This window comes from Pinus tabuliformis, chromosome 9, assembly GCF_031772625.1.
Source record: "Pinus tabuliformis cultivar Carrire ecotype Pingquan chromosome 9, CPIR1, whole genome shotgun sequence".
In the NCBI taxonomy this organism is placed as follows: Eukaryota; Viridiplantae; Streptophyta; class Pinopsida; order Pinales; family Pinaceae; genus Pinus; species Pinus tabuliformis.
Window position 1 is genome coordinate 1,122,245,125 of NC_142307.1, and position 17,598 is coordinate 1,122,262,722.

Below are 17,598 nucleotides of genomic sequence, written 5' to 3' on the forward strand. Positions count from 1 at the left end.
CAAGAATGCTAGAACAGATATAACAGAGAAAGGTAGGTAGGCTATTGGACCTTTGGAACTTTGGTGGAATGAAAGGGAGGAAAAGATTTAGATTCAATTAAACATAAAGCATTTTAGAATGAATTATTTAATCTTAGTTTGAAAACACATATATTTTTTATAAGCCATAGCAGAGTGTAATAAAAAAGTTCAGCCCTTAATTTTCTTTAAACAATACAGATAGGAAAAACATATGGAAAAACAAAGAAATAACAATTACACAAGAGGAAAAATATCGCCAATTTTCCTGATACATGAATCTTGGAACGACTTTCTGCATTAATGAAATTATTACTTTAGCTTCAATACACAGCTTTGTAGCAAAGATATGCTTTCTTGGTACAAGTTCCAACAATTTGTAATTTGAATTATGAAGCATTTATACAAAACATATCAAAATATCTTGATTTGAAATATCAAGATTTTTACAAAATATCCTAAAAGATTGTTTACAAAAATAGTACAGAAATATAGGCAAATAAAATTGTTGTAGCTCTCTCGCACTATCTTCGAGGATTCTGGTGCTGACTTGGCCTAAAAAATTGTTGCTTTGCTGTTGAAGATGAACACTTGTTTTACTCCAGTAGTTGGCATAGTTGATCCCATCTGTCTTCATCCGGGGTGGAAAATTTAATTAGCTTCCTATAGGTTTCATCTACCTCGGTATATTTCTGGAAGGTGGGCTTAATTACAAACAAATTTTTTATCTCATGTTTGATAAGTAAATCAAATTTCAAACCCTCCATGAAATATTTTCTTGTGATGGTTCCCTTGATGGTGGAAAAACTTGACTTATCTCTAGCTATGGTATACAACTTCTGCTGATAATCATCTAACTTGACCAACTTATCTCCAATTCCTTTCAAACCTGGCAGCCCTTTTTGATTCAATACATTGAATTTTCTATGAAATTTCTTAATGTTGGCCTCCAAGTTATGGAATTTTTTCTCAAACTATAGCATCAAGTTCCTTTTTGTAAGGGCTCTTCTCACCTCAAGGATTGTTTCTGTCCTGTCTGCAATCTCAAATTCCTATAGTTCCTCCTTTGTCTTTGAATTTAGAATCCTTATTAGGGTAGTGGCTTCACCTAGTTTCTGTCCCAAACTTTCTTTTATTCCTTCAATAACTTCTTTTTATCTCTACACTAATTCCTCCTGCTTGAAAATTATTTCAATGGAAGGCCAAATTTCAGTCATAGCTTCATTGATTTCCACCCAAATGTTCTCCTTTGCCTGTGCAATTGTCTGGACCATGGAAGATTCATTCTCTAACTATTAAATTCTTTGGGTTAACCTATGAGTCTTTTGAATCTCTATTATGTACACATTGTCAATCTTTAATTTCAGTTCTTCGAGATTGTTTATCTGAGATTTCAACTTTTCAATCTCCTGCCCTTTGATAGACAAGTCCTCCATAGCTTTGACTAGTTATGTTGATGAGTTGGTAGACTATCCTTCTCCTATGATGGATCTTGAAGTTGATGCTCTGGCTGTTGATGTATATGAAATAGGAACTGCGATGATTGGAATGGCTGCCATCTTTGTTGATTGTTCTCTTTCCTTAAGTAGTTTCTCCATCTCAGTTTCCATCTCCTTGATCTGCCCATTCTGTTCAATAATAAAACTGAGCATGTCTTATTTTTCTTTCTCTAGATGTCCAAATTCTTTTGTCTGTGGGTCTTCAGTGGATGGAATCTTGATTTGTTTCTTTAGAGCTACAATGATAACATTATTTCTTCTAATAATCTCCTCTGTAGCTTTCACATTGCTAGGATCATATCCCAACTTGATTACTAGATCCTCTGAAGACTTAATCTTAGTGTATTTAGCTAAAGAAGATATTTTTTTCTAGCTTGATTTGGGAATGAATGTTGTTGACTGAAGATTGCAACCTGGAAGCTACCATTACTGAATTTTTCAAGGTCGAATACAGCATCTCCTTTGTTTTCTTGTGCAAGTCCATCTGATCAATTGGATGGATTTCATCAACATTGAAGGAAAAGATGGATTTTTTGTAATCATCTGAAGTTTTTGGGAAGGGAACCTCAGTTTGGAGAAAGGCTATATGCATCTTTCCTTTCTCTATGTCAAAGGAAAAGAGAAGCCTATGCTGTGATGATGTTGTTTGTTTCCAAAACTATGAATAAGTTGTAGCTTTTAGCATCTCATTCTTCTTTTTAATTTATTTATACCTGTCAAATATATTTGGTTCAATTTGGTCATGAACCAATTCCCGTGACTGAGAAGTATCTAGTGGCTCTTGGGAGGCCGAAGAGGATGGATATCCTACAAAAATATCTTCATTCGTGGTAGAAGTATGTGGTCATATCAAAACAATGGTGGACTGTACATTTTTCTCCTCCAAAAATTCTCTTGTCGGATTGACTTTTTGTCTCTTCTTGTAAATTTTGAACTCCTTTCCCTAGATTTCTATAACTGAAGGGGAAACATCTTCTCTTGGTCCCTTGTCCTAGTTCTCCTGTGGCATTGGAGTCTGCGATGTTGTGTTAAGAGTACCTATTCTTCTCCCTCGTATAAATTATTTTCCTGCCATTGATCCTAATTCATATACTTTTTTATTTCTAGCCTGGGAGTATGAGTGTAGGGAGTAGTCTTTTGTTCTACATTCATATTTAAAATTATTCCCAAGGGGTCATATAACCAGGTAAAACTGATTTTAAAATTCATCTGCTTGAGGAGAAGATCTTCTTCTTGCCTGTTGTCCCGATATTGCAACTAAAAGGCCCAACCTGTGTTTTTATCTTGAACTGAGATTTCTTCTTGGCTGCCACAAAGTGAATCTCATCCATATTAATCATTTGTCTAGTATACTCTAGTGAAAAATTCTCATACGGACAAACTTGGGCAACCTATATGGAGGCAATTCACACCCATACACTCTGATCTTAGTGTAATTTTGGTACAGGTACCAATCACCTGTCTTGGTTTTCTCACTGAGGTGTAGAAATATTTTTATCTCAGGTCCTATCCTTGGTTCAACATCACTATTCAATAGGAAACATATTGTATACAAAAATTGGTTAACATACTCACTGAAGGTGAATTCATTGTTATGCTTCCTTACTAAGGAAGTCCAATGAATCACAAATTGGGCATTTCCTTGTTCATCCAATTTCTATAATAGAAACTGAACCATGTCTGCCTAGTGGAACAAAAAAAAATACACTAAATCTGAAGCATACTAAAAACTTTAGGAACTGTTCATGGATGGCATCTTTTAGGAACTCACTGTAGTTGAAAATTATTGAGGGATTTTCACCTGTTGAGAATACTGATAAAAATACTATGATGTTTGTATCGGGAAAATTAGTGTCCATTCAGAGCTGCTATTCCCACTAAGATGGGTAGCTATCTTAGAAACAAACTGATTAAAGTTGCTTGTGCTTTCCCTTATGAGAGATAGATGAGAGAGAAGCAGGGAGCACCAACCTCAGCCTTTCACTAGTCTCCTTGCTTGTTTCCTCTCTCCTTTGATAGAGCTTTCGCCACTCCTTTCTCACTTGTCCTGCTTCAAAGAACACCTATAGGGCCAAGGCAGCAAAATACCATCAAAGCATAGAGATCTATAGCCATAAATAATGTAGGATTAGATATACATTAACCATATAATTGCATACATAAACAAGATTTAGAGATATACAAGCATATGGAGGAAAACTCAAAAAACTTTATTGATAGAAGTAGTAGAAGAGAGGATTACAACCAAGTTGTATGATCCAGCATCATCCTCCCAGCATGAAAGCCCTCTTCACCTCATACAAATCAAGATCACCCAACAATGTCTTCAAAGAGAAACCAACAACACTTCCTTGCAAATTACAAAATCCCAACCCCCTAGATCTCTTGGATGAGGGATCCATATATAGATGTTTTCAGGAGAGTGAGTCAGCTTCTGGGATTTTGATTAGTGTCATTTCACTGATAGTTCTTGGTTCCACTTGGAGATTTCAGATCTCTTACTCATCCCTGGGTGAATTCAAAGAGGCAAGTGTCATATGAGCAATTTCTAGAATATTCTCTGGGTTTCCACCTAGCACACTGCTTCTACCATTTGTCTGCTCTTGCTCATTGCACCCTACAGAAGGGCTATCCAGTATGCATTTCACCCCCCGTGTGTAATGGGTGAGATGCATTGCACCCTATGCATGGAGCAATCTGTGTGGTCCTATTTTGACCAGTTTTGAGTAGTTTTTCATGGAGAACTTCTGGGAGATGATGTAATCAGCTGACCTTGTTCCTTTAGGGTATGAAACAACACTTTTAAGGGTTTAGAAGCCCTTGGTTTATGGACATATGTGATTGGGGTTGCAGTGCCCAAATATGTCTATAACAGTTGCCCCCTAAAGCATGAGGTCGTAAATATTCTGATGTCGGGTGAAATGCTTTATAATGAGGATCCGAGGTGTTTCAAACTGGAAGGTGACCTATAATAAGATACAATACAATACATTATCTTCACAATATTTTCATGATCTAACAGAGGCGGGCATTCCCATGCTCAGCTTTATAAATTCATATTCATGTACATAAGACAGACAATCGTCTGTGTGGCAGACTGATGATTCTGGGAGAGCCATCATCCTTTAGTTTGGATTATTATCTGCATAGCTATGATGTACATTTGATGTCTTTATTTTCCTGAATATATCATATCCCTGATGGCTAAAACTAGATCCGGGGTCTTCAAACTCATTCAATCTTCACCCGAAGTACAATTTGATCCATGAGAGAAGATGTTCTGATGTCGAACATGGAAAGACATCGCCTAATTACCAGCCAATGATGTAAGCTGTTAACAGGCATGAGAGGAATCATCGATAATGATAATGACCCTCAAGGTACTGCAGTAAAATTCACGTGGTGTGAATACATGAGTTGATGTCGAACACCACGCAAATTCTTTCGGTCGAGGGCCATTGATGTAAACCCGTCGTCGGAAGTGAGAAACTTGCCATTGAGGCATGCAAGCTTCAAAGTATTTAAAGGGTTGTTCCTAAGTCAACTTCTTGGATAATGAGCTAATGTCGAAAAGAAGTGACCTGTTGTAGGAGGGCCTTAATGAATCCCACATCTACGGCACGGAACGAAGCAAATGATTTTGTGGAGGTGAAAACGATCTAATGATATAAGGTTCAGGGTGGAGATCATGAAAAATGGAGAGTGAAGGTATTGCAGCAGATGAGGCATTAGATAGGTTGGTGAATTCTCTGAGCGACTTCTGTTGAACATATCGGCGACACCGAAATGGATTAGTAGTGTTAACCCCAAAATGGACGGTACGGTGTACCAATGGCGATATGACCGGTGAATGGAATAACCCAACTTGACTCAATCATGGTGACGGAGTGAAAGTGTCATGTTCAAGAGCGACCTGCTACCAATGAACCTATTCAAGTTTTCTTCCCTTTTTCCCCAGTCATTGCTGACTAGTACCTCTTTATTTTTGTCAAGCTTGAGGAGGATAACATATGCTTGTTTTATAATTTGGCCTTTGGGCAAACCTATCGCTATGTTTTAACGATCCTAACGACAGTGAAACTCGCTCTTGTTTGCATGGACAAGTTTGTCACTATTGTTTTAACGAGTTTAACGAAAAAGATAACTCGGTCCTTTTCAATTTTAGAGAGTCCAAAAAGAGACATAAAGGCAACTCCAGTGGTCCTTTTTTGTAATGTAATCCCTTAAGTCTGAAAAAGTGTAAAATAATATGAAAGGGATGACTTTTTGATAGTTTTAACGAGCTGAACAAGACAAGCACTCGATCTTTTTGTGTAATAATCCCTCAGGTCCAAAAAGATTAAAATCTAGAGGAGGGATGGCACTTTCGATCACTTTAACGAGCTGGAGAGGCCAATTGCTCGGCAATCTTTTCATATTTTACGAGTCAGATGAAAAGAGCTTAAAGGAGACTCATTTTTTGAGGAACGAGTGATGTTTTTGGATAACAACTAGTTCCAGGTAAGGTTTGGAACATTCCAATAACGACAATGGAAAGAGGGTAGCTAATAGAATCACTTGTCGTAGCTGTTCCTCAAAAGGGTAAAAAATCAAATGGAGGCGTATGATCGGCTAAAAAAGAGTGGAGGTGATGGTAAGAACACGACCAAGGTTCAAAAGCTGATAGTCATGCGATTAAAATGGTTACTTACCGGAGGTGGGGTTCATTTTTTAATGAGCTTGAACTCTATGGAAACATTTGCTCATTGCTAGGTTTATTTTTTGATGAGCTTGAACTTCACATAAAGCTGCTCATGGTGAGGTTTATTTTTTAACGAGCTTGAACTTTGTATAAAACTGCTCGTGGCAAGGTTTATTTTTTTAACGAGCTTGAACTTTGCGTAAAACTGCTCGTGCCAATCGTATAATAAGGATGTCTCATCGATAGGTTCATTTTTTAGGGAGCTTGCCCCATTCGAAACTTTGCTCCCAAGCCTTTCGTTATGCAAGCTAGGAACGACCAACCTACAAGTCTAAAGGGTTGAGAGCCTACAAACTAAGAAAATAAACAGTTGATTTTTACTTGCATGCAAAAAGGTTTACATGCCCCCAGGTATAACGAAATAGAGTTTCCAGGTTACCATACGGAAGTTCTTGCATTAGCAAGATTGTTTCATCCACATTTGCAGACAAAACACTTCCCTGGATCTGTCCATTGAAATGGACGAAGGCGATTCTAGTTCCAATCACCTAACCTTTGATGGAGGAATCCTTTTCCAAACTGATCCATTATCCTAAACAGACAAGATTGTCAGACTAGTCATATTCCTACGTGGAAACCTATCTTATATCTGGGGGTTTTCTGTTGAAGCAGACCAGGGCGCATGCCTCCTAGGTTTCAGTCACAATCACCGAATTACTCGCAATCATCAGGTGGACAGACTGGAGATTGATGAGACATTCCTTGTGCAAAAAGACCAGTTAGGGATGGCGTTTGACTAATAGTTGTGTTTGAACCAGGGAATGAAAGTCAGTCTATGAGTTGGACCACTCTGCCTTCATGTGGAAAACACATCACTCGAAAGAGTGAAGAAACGATAGCTCCCATGCTATATATGTAGTCACGCCCAAGGAGTAGATTGTAATATAGAGGTCCTTGGACTACCATCACGTTTAGATGAACGGTTTTCCTTCTCAAAGTTATAGGCAAATTTTGAAGGATCCCTAACAGTCGACTGGTTCCTTTGTTGAAGCCTATCAGATTTTGAATCTCAGGTAGAAGTGATGGCGAACCAAGCGCTTTCCAAGCAGTTGAGGAAATGATACTCACAGAAGCCCCTTCATCTATAATAGTACCGACCATGATCATTCTGTAAGCTTGTACTATGATTCAGGATGGTATATTAGATGGTAGGCGGGGTCTGCTTAGAAGATTCCAATCAAAGGAAATGACTAGATTGCTTGGAGATGGGACTGAATAAATGGTCGGATACATCTCTGACAAACTTCCTTCCCGCGGTAAAGGAATGGGTAGATTTCCCCCACGTTCATCGGAGTCTGTGTTTACGAAAAGAATTTGAACAGTTTCGTTCTCATTCTCTTTGGTGACAGTATCATCTGAAGGTGGGTCCTCTGAAGACAAGATTGGGTCGACTGTCGTCTCGACCTGTTGACTTTGGTCCGGTGTGGACTCAGAGGGTCTATCTTCAATGATAGGTGCTTCGACCAACAACAATGGTGTGTCAGTTGGATTTTCAACTAGCGATGGACTCGGCAAGAGTTTCTTGTATCCAGGAGGAAGTCATTGCGGTGATGCAGGACGGTTATCCAAGACTCTTTTAGCTTCGTCTAAGAAGGGACAATGGTGGAGGGCATGATCACCTTCACACAGTCTACAAGGAAATTTGGATCTTCCTTTTTGTCCATTGACTTCATTTTCACTAGTTGACGGTGTGCTTTCAACATGATCGTCAGTGGTTGAAGACACCGGATTGTGCAAGCGGGGAGACCAGTCCCTCAAGATCCGTGGGATGCAGGGACAATCTCGATGATAGTGGTCTCCCTTGCAAATGACACATGGAGATTTAGGTTTGGAAGGTGCAGTGTGTGGATTTTCGCCAGATGATGTACGGTTGCCCCCTTTTGTTGTTGGGTTCTTCTTCTTCTTCTCCTTCCCTTTCTTCTTCTTCTCAGTTACTTGGTTTTTAGCGTTACTAGCTTCACCAAGCGAAGAGGAAGAAGGAGAGGGAGAAACAAATGAAGTAGAAGGTGGGGGAACAACTTCATCTGGTTGCTGATTTGATTGCTAAGGAATTTCAGTGTTTTGAATGACAGAGGTTGAGAAAAGCCATACTGGCAGGTCGATTGTGAGTCCTGGAAGGGGCAATGTGGCCATGTGTGGAGCACCAACATCCCTCTAAGAGAGAAGGAACTAGGATTTCCCCCAAGGGGAAATACTTGATTGGTAGACTCCATTTCTCAAACTAAATACCAACGAGGGAACAGTGACGTTATTTTGATTAAAATAAATTTTATGATGCTTTGACACAACTTGCTTTTTCAATTTTTAAGAGTCGAGAAAAAGCTAAATATGACTCCAGTCACCTTCGATTTTTAATGAGCCTGAAGTGACAAGTGCTCAAATGGACCTTTTCTTTTAAGGAGTTTGAAAAGGAATGAAAGTGACTACTCTAGAAATCTAGATAGAGGGATTACCAAACCAATTGCAGAACTGAAGAATAATTTTTACGGTATGGCAATCAATCTTCCTGAATATCGTGTTCAGTGCATTACGATCGATAGGGTGGCAGACACGGCTTCCTAAGGATAAAGGATGTAGCCTATTGTGGTCTCCCAATATATACTCGACAGTACGTGGGAGCACAAGTTTGTCCTGGCACTTGTCGTCTCAAAGAGGAGGAATCACCCAACCTATGATGAAAGCAATAGTTACCAGGATTTACAACGCCGGAATATGTCTCTAGCCTAGACTTCTAAATGTTGTGCGTTAGGTTCCAAAGCGTTTTTATGTTCATTGAAGTTTATTTTACAGTTGATCTTTCTTAAGAAGTTTGCCTCTAAGGTTCACCACATGATGTAGATATACAATTCCTAAATATGCAATCTAAGATGATAAACAGTGGTTTACTTTCTTTTTGCAATGAAAATCATAGCTACTAAGGAAAGAGAAATGAAATTCTTTCAACATAGAGTAGAGAGCACACACTAGATGCACTTTTCCTAAATCAACTTCAGCATGCAGTCTTAACGCAAATGCACATGCATGTATTTGTTTTTAGCTTTCTTAATGTATGAATGACAAAAAGAAAACAAAGTATAGATCTGAACTATTCTCTTTCAAAGCAACAGTACTAACAATTTTATTTTCAAAAAACGAAGGTAGGGTCAAGACGACACTTTGCGATTTTGAATTTAAACTGCTTTCGACACTTGAAATACTAATGATTCAAATCAAATACAATGGAAAAAGTGTAATCGACTGTCTAAAAGAGGAATGCTTTATAATACTCTTTTTCTTGATTGAAAACGACACTTGCGACACTTTCAAATCAAAAGACGACAGTTCGATTAAGCTACTATTTGCAAAGGAGAACTGTAAATGATGAAAAATACATAAAAAAAAAAAAAAAACATTCACAATTCCTTCTAATGGAGGCTAAATAATGCAAAGGAAGATGGCTTCAACAGAGATATACTAATCACAGACAACAAAAATACTGCATAAAGTTGAAGACAATGAAGAAAAAACCAAAATCTGGAGGCAGAAACAGTCTCATCCGATCATCGCACCTGTAACAGGGAAACAGGGATGCATCTCACCTACAACACACGGGAGGTGCGATGCATCCAGACTGCCAAGAAGAGACAGTGCAATGGTCTAGGGACGAGACTGAGCTTGGTTTTTGCTCACATTTTGCAGCTAAGTTCATGGGTTTAGGCTGAGCTAATGATTTTCAGTAAACACAAAGTATAGGGGCTGATCTAATGAGGTTATTTGAGCTACCACTAGGGCACTTAGGATGTTTGCAAGCTAGATGTTTAGTTCATAAACCAACCCAGAGATTGACTGAAGTAGCGTTGATCTACTTTGCAGTTGCATAGCAAAAGCAGTTTGAAGGCTAGTTGGCTTGACTTCAAGCTCCGTCTATGGTTTATAAAGCAAACAACAGTAACAAAACAAACAAACTATTCTCTCCCCAGTGGAGTCGCCATTTTGTTATCGGGAAAACTAGTGTCCATTTAGAGCTGCTAGTCCCACTAAGATGGGTAGCTATCTTAGAAACAAACAGATTAAAGTTACTTTTATTTTCCTTTATGAGAGATAGATGAGAGAGAAGCAGAGAGCACAACCCTTCATTTCAGTGCAGCACCTATTACAAAACAACAGATTTGTCATATCGCAAAAACTTTATTAAAACTACTAATCATGATTATATAATGTGATTAACCTATTAAATTTAACTTTATCAAAACTAATATAACCGTACTTATACTGTGTGATAAAATAATTAAAATAATTAAACTCGCTTTATTTAAACGAACCTGATCATGCTTAAATGGTGCGATTAAATATTTAAACATATTTTTTTAACTCTAATGCAGCATTTAGACTAGTTACACATTATTTTTATTTTTATTTTTAAATTTCTAGAGGTATTTCATCATATCTTTTCTTTTATTTTTTGAAATGAAGTGGAATTTGAACTAGCTCACTTATTGGGGCTATTTTCATTTTTTCATATTTCTTTTTATTTCTTTTATTTTTCACACACACACACACACACATATATATATCTCCTTTCTTTGTTTTCCCTTTCATTTTTTGTTTTTGTTTTTGTTTTTCTTTTCTTGGAAATAATTTTCAAAATAAAACATTATTTACAATATCTCGTAACATAAAAGTCAACAGATGATCATCAATTGATCCTATAAATTATAGGACCCTAACACATCTATAAGTGCTACTCCATATAACTGAAGATTCACTCATCAGAAACTCATGCATGTCAATTCTGAGAAAGACCCAGTTGAGACTAGAGTGCAGGGATAGTGTGCTATCATTTTTATGATTTACTGAGTTGTAAATATCATGCATGCAATCAGGAAAAGGACCTAATTAGGATTACGCATTTTTGGAAGCATGAATTCCCTTTAAATACGAGTTATTCATCCTAGGGATTAAGCAATAAAATAGGGGCTTGGAAGGCAGTGGAAATTGGCTAAGTGTTGGCTAAGATCAGGCTTGTGAGGCAGAGATTTGAGCAAACTTGTGTGGAATTGTTCTTGTGAGAACAAGCTTTGTATCTTCACTCATATTTCTTATTAGTGCAATACAAATAGGCGGGGTTTTGAGCAGTGGATTTCCCCAAAGAAACTTATTGTGATATGTTCCATTAATTTATATTCTTCTTATTCATCTTGTTTTCATCAATCTATTGGCTTCCGTTGGTTGAAAGTAGAAGTATATTCTTGTCTTGTGTTTTAGTAAATTGCATAATCTTGTGTATCCAAAGGAAAATCTACATAAATTCCCTATTATGTGACATGACTATTACTATCATGCATCATATGTTAGGTCGTATATCCCATCAAACCTACTTAATTCTAAATGATACATTGTGGAATCAAGTCAGGGAATGAGTCTCACAGTGATGTTGCCTTAAGACTCCACATTGGCACTATGTGGCTACCATACACCACGTGTCCCTCCACAACCCTTCCATGTGTCACTCATTTTCAACCAAATCAATGTTCCAATTAACATTATTTGATTTCCATGTGTCCCTATCATTTGGAACACATCATCACTTTTCACACATCATCTGCCACATTGGCAAGTGCCAACTCAATTTAGAAAAAAGGATTGAAAACATTAATTTTCCTCTTCATTTACGAACATATTTTCTCATCCCACTGTGGCATTTTTTCTAAACATTACAAAAATAGAACAAAATTTATGCAGTGTGGATTAATGTTAATTGAGTTTAAATAATATGAATCATGAGATTAATGTTTAAAATTTACCATTAAAGGAAGCCCCTTTACAGAAACGTATTGGTATTTTCATAATTAAATGATGAACCAACATATAACTAGGATGTGATTTTACATGCCATTCACAGCATTTGAATGTTAATAGCATTTAAGTATTTGAGTTCATAGCATTGATTATTTGTTTTGAAACTCTTAGTGTGCTTTGAAATGCTAAACTAACTCTTGTAATTATATTCTTCTTTGTAATCTTATGCTTCTCACTCTGCAAGTTTTTCCAAAATGCCAACCATGGGTAATCAAACCAAGAAGGTGCAGAGAGCTCAATGGCCAATGATAGAAGACCTAAATGACAAAAATATCAATGTTATTCTATTCTCTGATATAGTCATTATGAAAACATATGTCAATGTGTCCATGTATCATATCATGTATAATGTGCTCAAATATGAAGTTCAGAAAATTTCATATTAAATTGAGTCAAACAAAGTTGGAGCAGCTAGAACTCCAGATACCACCTTGCGTCGAGTTACATAGTCAGCCCTGCATAAGATTGTTGCATGACCCAGATTTATTCCATATTGATATGATTTGTTGGGTTGTGAATCATGTAGATGTGCCTACACGTTCTATATGCATTGCTACAGGTGCCATCGTGGACTCCTTTTGACCTGACGATATCCCAGTTATGTATAAACTTCTAGAACCTCAACTCTAGTACAATGTTCAATTTACGCATAAATTCACTCAAAAAGAGTGTGTTGAGTATGGAAAAGTTATGCATGAGCTTATAAACCCTAAATAATTGATGAATAAAGGTTTAATGAAGAAGCTTCAAGAGAATATGCAGTTGCCGCTTCAAATTCTGGAGTTGCCTTTATCACTACCATGCTCTACAGACTCCTTGGAAGAAAAGGTGTTTCCCATTTTCCTTTAGATTTGGGTCCTCTTATGCAGAGGACTTTCGATAGCTATTATTTTAATTGGGACACCATCTTGTTTGAAAATATATGTAAACAAGTCAATAGTTTTAGATCCTTCAAGACAAACAAATTTAATCCTCCATTCCACATGCCTTCTTATATCATAGGTGGAATTTGCTTCTCAACTTTGTTTCCTTTAATGGATTGGAAATGGACCCCCTCTAAACCATTTCCCATTCATATTTATCATTCAAAACTCTGGGAGGAAAATTATGGTAACCACTTTTACCAAAATTTCCATTATGTTATACTTCCCATTCATGAGGATCCTTTTCACAGTAAACCCCTCCGAATCTTTGAGAAGCCAAACATGGAATTTCTGCTATTGGTGACTAGTATTATGAGGAAAATTTTTCCTATTTTATAATATATGGATGTCAAGCACCTCCACATGCCTTACTCGTATCTGTTCCTGATAGATTAATTTTCAAGTAGATAGCTTACTAATTAGCCGAAATGGCCATTGCCAATGACTTACACAAAAATTCAAGAGAATTTGGCCCAACTTGGGCACATTCAAATTGGCATTTATACTTTAGAAAACCCTGCACATGCCAAAAAAGAACTCTTAACTTTCCATGTCATCAAATTAGCCCTAATCCCTTTAAAAAATCATGATCCCCTAAGGATTGTAGGTAACCATTCCATTTCAGTCAGTATGAGGAAATATATGCATGAAAAGTCTCCCTATGATGACATTTTCCAAAAAATTTAGTCATACAAAGAAGCCTGCCAAAAGGCTCAAGAGTTCTCTCCTAACATGTATCAGCACTTTATTGTATTTAAAGAAGAAAGAAAGGCATATTTGCCTCTCATTTTGCAGCAATAAACTAATGAAACCCATGCTACAGAAGCTTCTTCTTCCAAAGCCCCTATAGTTATCCCATATGATGATTTAGTAGAGATTAAGCATGTGATGGTGAATGTTGCCAATCAACTTCTTAAGAAAGGCATTACTGAAAAGGTTTCAACCAAAATCAAAATACATCAGCAATCGGATGAGTTCTTAAAGTACAACAAGTATTTATGAACAATAAAAGTCTCTAGAATCTCCTCTCGATATTTGTACTCTTGTACAACATGCACAGCAACAATTAACTATTCCTCCTGATAGTGGTGTTGGTGTCCATGTTGATACTTATTCAGTTACTTATGAGGTCATAATGAAAACCCCCACTAGTAGACTTCCTAGTAGCATTTCACAAGAAGAGATGATGGTTAGTTCTTTGTACACTATTGAGATGGAGTATATTCCCCCACTAGATTTCTATTCTAGTCCTCAAAACAAGGTTGTTATTAAAAGAAGTAGAAAGAAAAGAAAAAGATAAAAATGAAAACAAAGACACAGAGGTTCCTGTACAAACAATTTTGGATGGCTCTCAATTAAGTGAAGAGAACATTGTCAAGAATTGGATCACTCCATTAGAGCCTATGAAAATTCCAGTGTCTTCCATGTCACCAGATTGATGAAAATTATTGAGGAAAAAATGTTAAAATCTTACAATTGGAGCAACAATTATCACAGCAAGAAGAGCACTCAAAAAAATACTTGAGAAAACAAGAAAGTGAATCTCAACAATGGCGCATCCAGAAAATAGAAGAGTTGCAACATAAATTAAATGATGAAATCAACATACTACAACATGAATTTTGTGTTACAGATTAGAGGAAGGGTGCTCAATTGGCTGAAATTCAATTGAATATCCAAGAAACAACCAAAAATGTAATTGACCTAGAAAAGTTTAAACTTGAAGTACTTGAGGTCAATCAATAGTTCCTTCACATAAAGGAACAATTTTGTAATAATTTAATTCTAACTCAAGCCTAGCAGAACCTGGTAGATGAATTATTCAATGACATGATCGATAAGGAAATTGAGTACAAGGAATCAAACAGGCAACTAACTGAGTTGATTTCCTAGCAAAACACAGAGAAAAGAACCAGCCCCGACCTACCCAAAATTACTATGATGCAAAAGAAAATAGACTTGAAAGCTTGGAAAGCTCACCTGCACATTTCTAAAGAACTGGTAAAAATTACACAACAAACTTATGCTCCATTATGCAATCTATAATGTAGATAGTCAAAGATATTGAGCTAGAGTCAAATGCTTTAGAGGACAAGTCATTGGAAGTTGATACACTGATAAAGAAGGTGCAATAACACTAGAAATAACATTGAAGCCAAATTGAATAGATGCAGAAAATTGATATGGATTCCATCTAGAAATAATTGGTCAAAACACAGAGTTATTTCTTATTGAACAAATTAATTACTGAAATAATAACACAAGAATTTCTTGTTATCCAAGAGCATGTATATGAATGTTAGGTCAATTTCCAGCTCAATTCTTCTTCATAGCTTACATATCTTATAAAAATTCATTCTCAATGGTAGTTACCCAATAAGTTTTCCCAGAGCATTACTTCAACGAGCTAAAGGCTAATTCTATCTCAGCATCAAAACAAACTTTTACTTTTCTATTTTTATTTTATAAGTTGTTAGTCAGAAAAACATAAAGGAAATCTTTATTCTTTTTTTTGAAATATTTTTTAAACAAAAAAATGATCCTGGGGAAAGGATTTTGATTTTTCTAAGAAGTAGGTTGTGCATTATTATAAAGTTTATCTTTTCTGAATATAATTCTCGACCACTGTGATTTTATGCTTCAACAAGTTCAAGTAATTATGGTGTTGTTGCTTTAATTTTCTTGCTCATTTTTTCATTGAAATCGAAATTATTCTCCTTTATTGCTTGTGTATAACATAATTGAAATTGGTTACTATTGACTAATAATTTTTATTGTTATTGAAGCATTGAAAAAGAATGTGTGTCAACATTATGGATGAGATAAATTCATTTAATTGTTTAACTGAAACATAGTTTCATTTACAGTTGATTTCTTTGAGCCAATAAATATGTTAATCTAACTCACATACTTCTTGTTGATCTTTTGGTTTCATATACAACAGATATAATACCTAGGATAAATATGTATTAGCTTAGTGAGGTAGTAATAGCAATAAATTTATTTTATTTATATTGCTTTCATGGGGTTATAATTATAAGATTCTTTCATGATATTTCATTTTTCCAATCCATTCAGTTTGTTATCTTTGAAATAAGTCTGTAGTCATTAGACAAATTTCCTTTGTTTTGTAATATTATTTAAACAACAAAATGACCATGAGGGAGATGGGAAATTCCATAAATAGAGTAAGTTCCTACAAGAATGCTGACATTAACAAGTGCATATACAAATTCATTTGAATTTACATGTGCAAAATGCAATAATCCAATCATATTCCATAAAATAAATGAAACTATAGTTTATTTTCCCAATTTCAATAAAATGTCCATTTGTGTACTTCCATTGCTTTAACAGTATGATATATGCAAAAAACAAGACTATAACAAGTTCTATTCTTAGAAACATGGAAGTGGAAAAATTGTTGCATGATTTACAAAAAACTTCCTAACAACAATATTGTATGAACAAATCAGCCATTGTTAATTTTTTGAATCGTTTCTATATCTATGGCACATTTACAGTAAATCATTAGAATGTGATTGTGCACATAGAATAACACCTTTTTTTATTCATATTCTCAAGCAATGCTTATAAATATGTATTTAAGACATTAGATTTACTGTTACACTAATCATCATTGTGTATTCACTTCGTCTTTCATCAATTATTAGCATTGTATAAAGACATACTCCAAAGAAGTTGCTTATTTAACTTCCATGTTTTGTATTATGCTATTTACACATACTATCCATATTCTTGAATATGTTCATTGTTCATTGTACCGTTATGTGAAAATTGGCATGTAAAGTTTGCAAGACTTTGTGACAAAGAGGTTTGTGAGGTTTTTTGTAGAATGGAATAACTTAAACAAACAACTTGGCTAAAACATGTTTATAGATGATCAAGATATGTGACGACTGCTTAATTCATGGACTTGCAAAAGCTTAAGCCTTGCAAATTCAACAGTAACTAAAAATATTCGTTCAACTATTATTTTATGCCTCAATTATCATGGTGTCAATATGTTGATTGTTTGCAAGCATTGTTACTTAGATTTTATCAATTTAGTGTTGGTGTTTCTAGCTAAGATGCAATATATTTTTTTTTATGAATATTGACTTTTTGTTATATGTAATTTTTTTTAGAGAAAGATTAAAGTACATCAAAAAGAAGTTTGTTCTTCAATGTAGATAGGAAGTTGATGGATCAACACAACCTTCCCCAATCTTTTTCAAATGTGAATAACTCACCTTAGAAAAGCTTCATCTCCATGTCATGGCTATTAGATACCTTGTTTCCTAACTTCTCCAAAATAGTCCAATTCTTTTACTACTATATGTTTGAAATTTGTTTGCAGTTGAGCATGTTAAAATATCTATTGAATGACATCAATATTCTTTTCTCCTGCTTCCTATTAATTGTGCCCCACACCCATATCATCAAGGTGTAGACTCTACACATGATGCCATAGCGGGATGTGAATTTCCCCGTTTTGTAACATGAATATTGACCTTTTTTATATGTAATTTTCTTTAGAATGACATTCAAGTACATCAAAAAGAAGCTTATTGTTCAA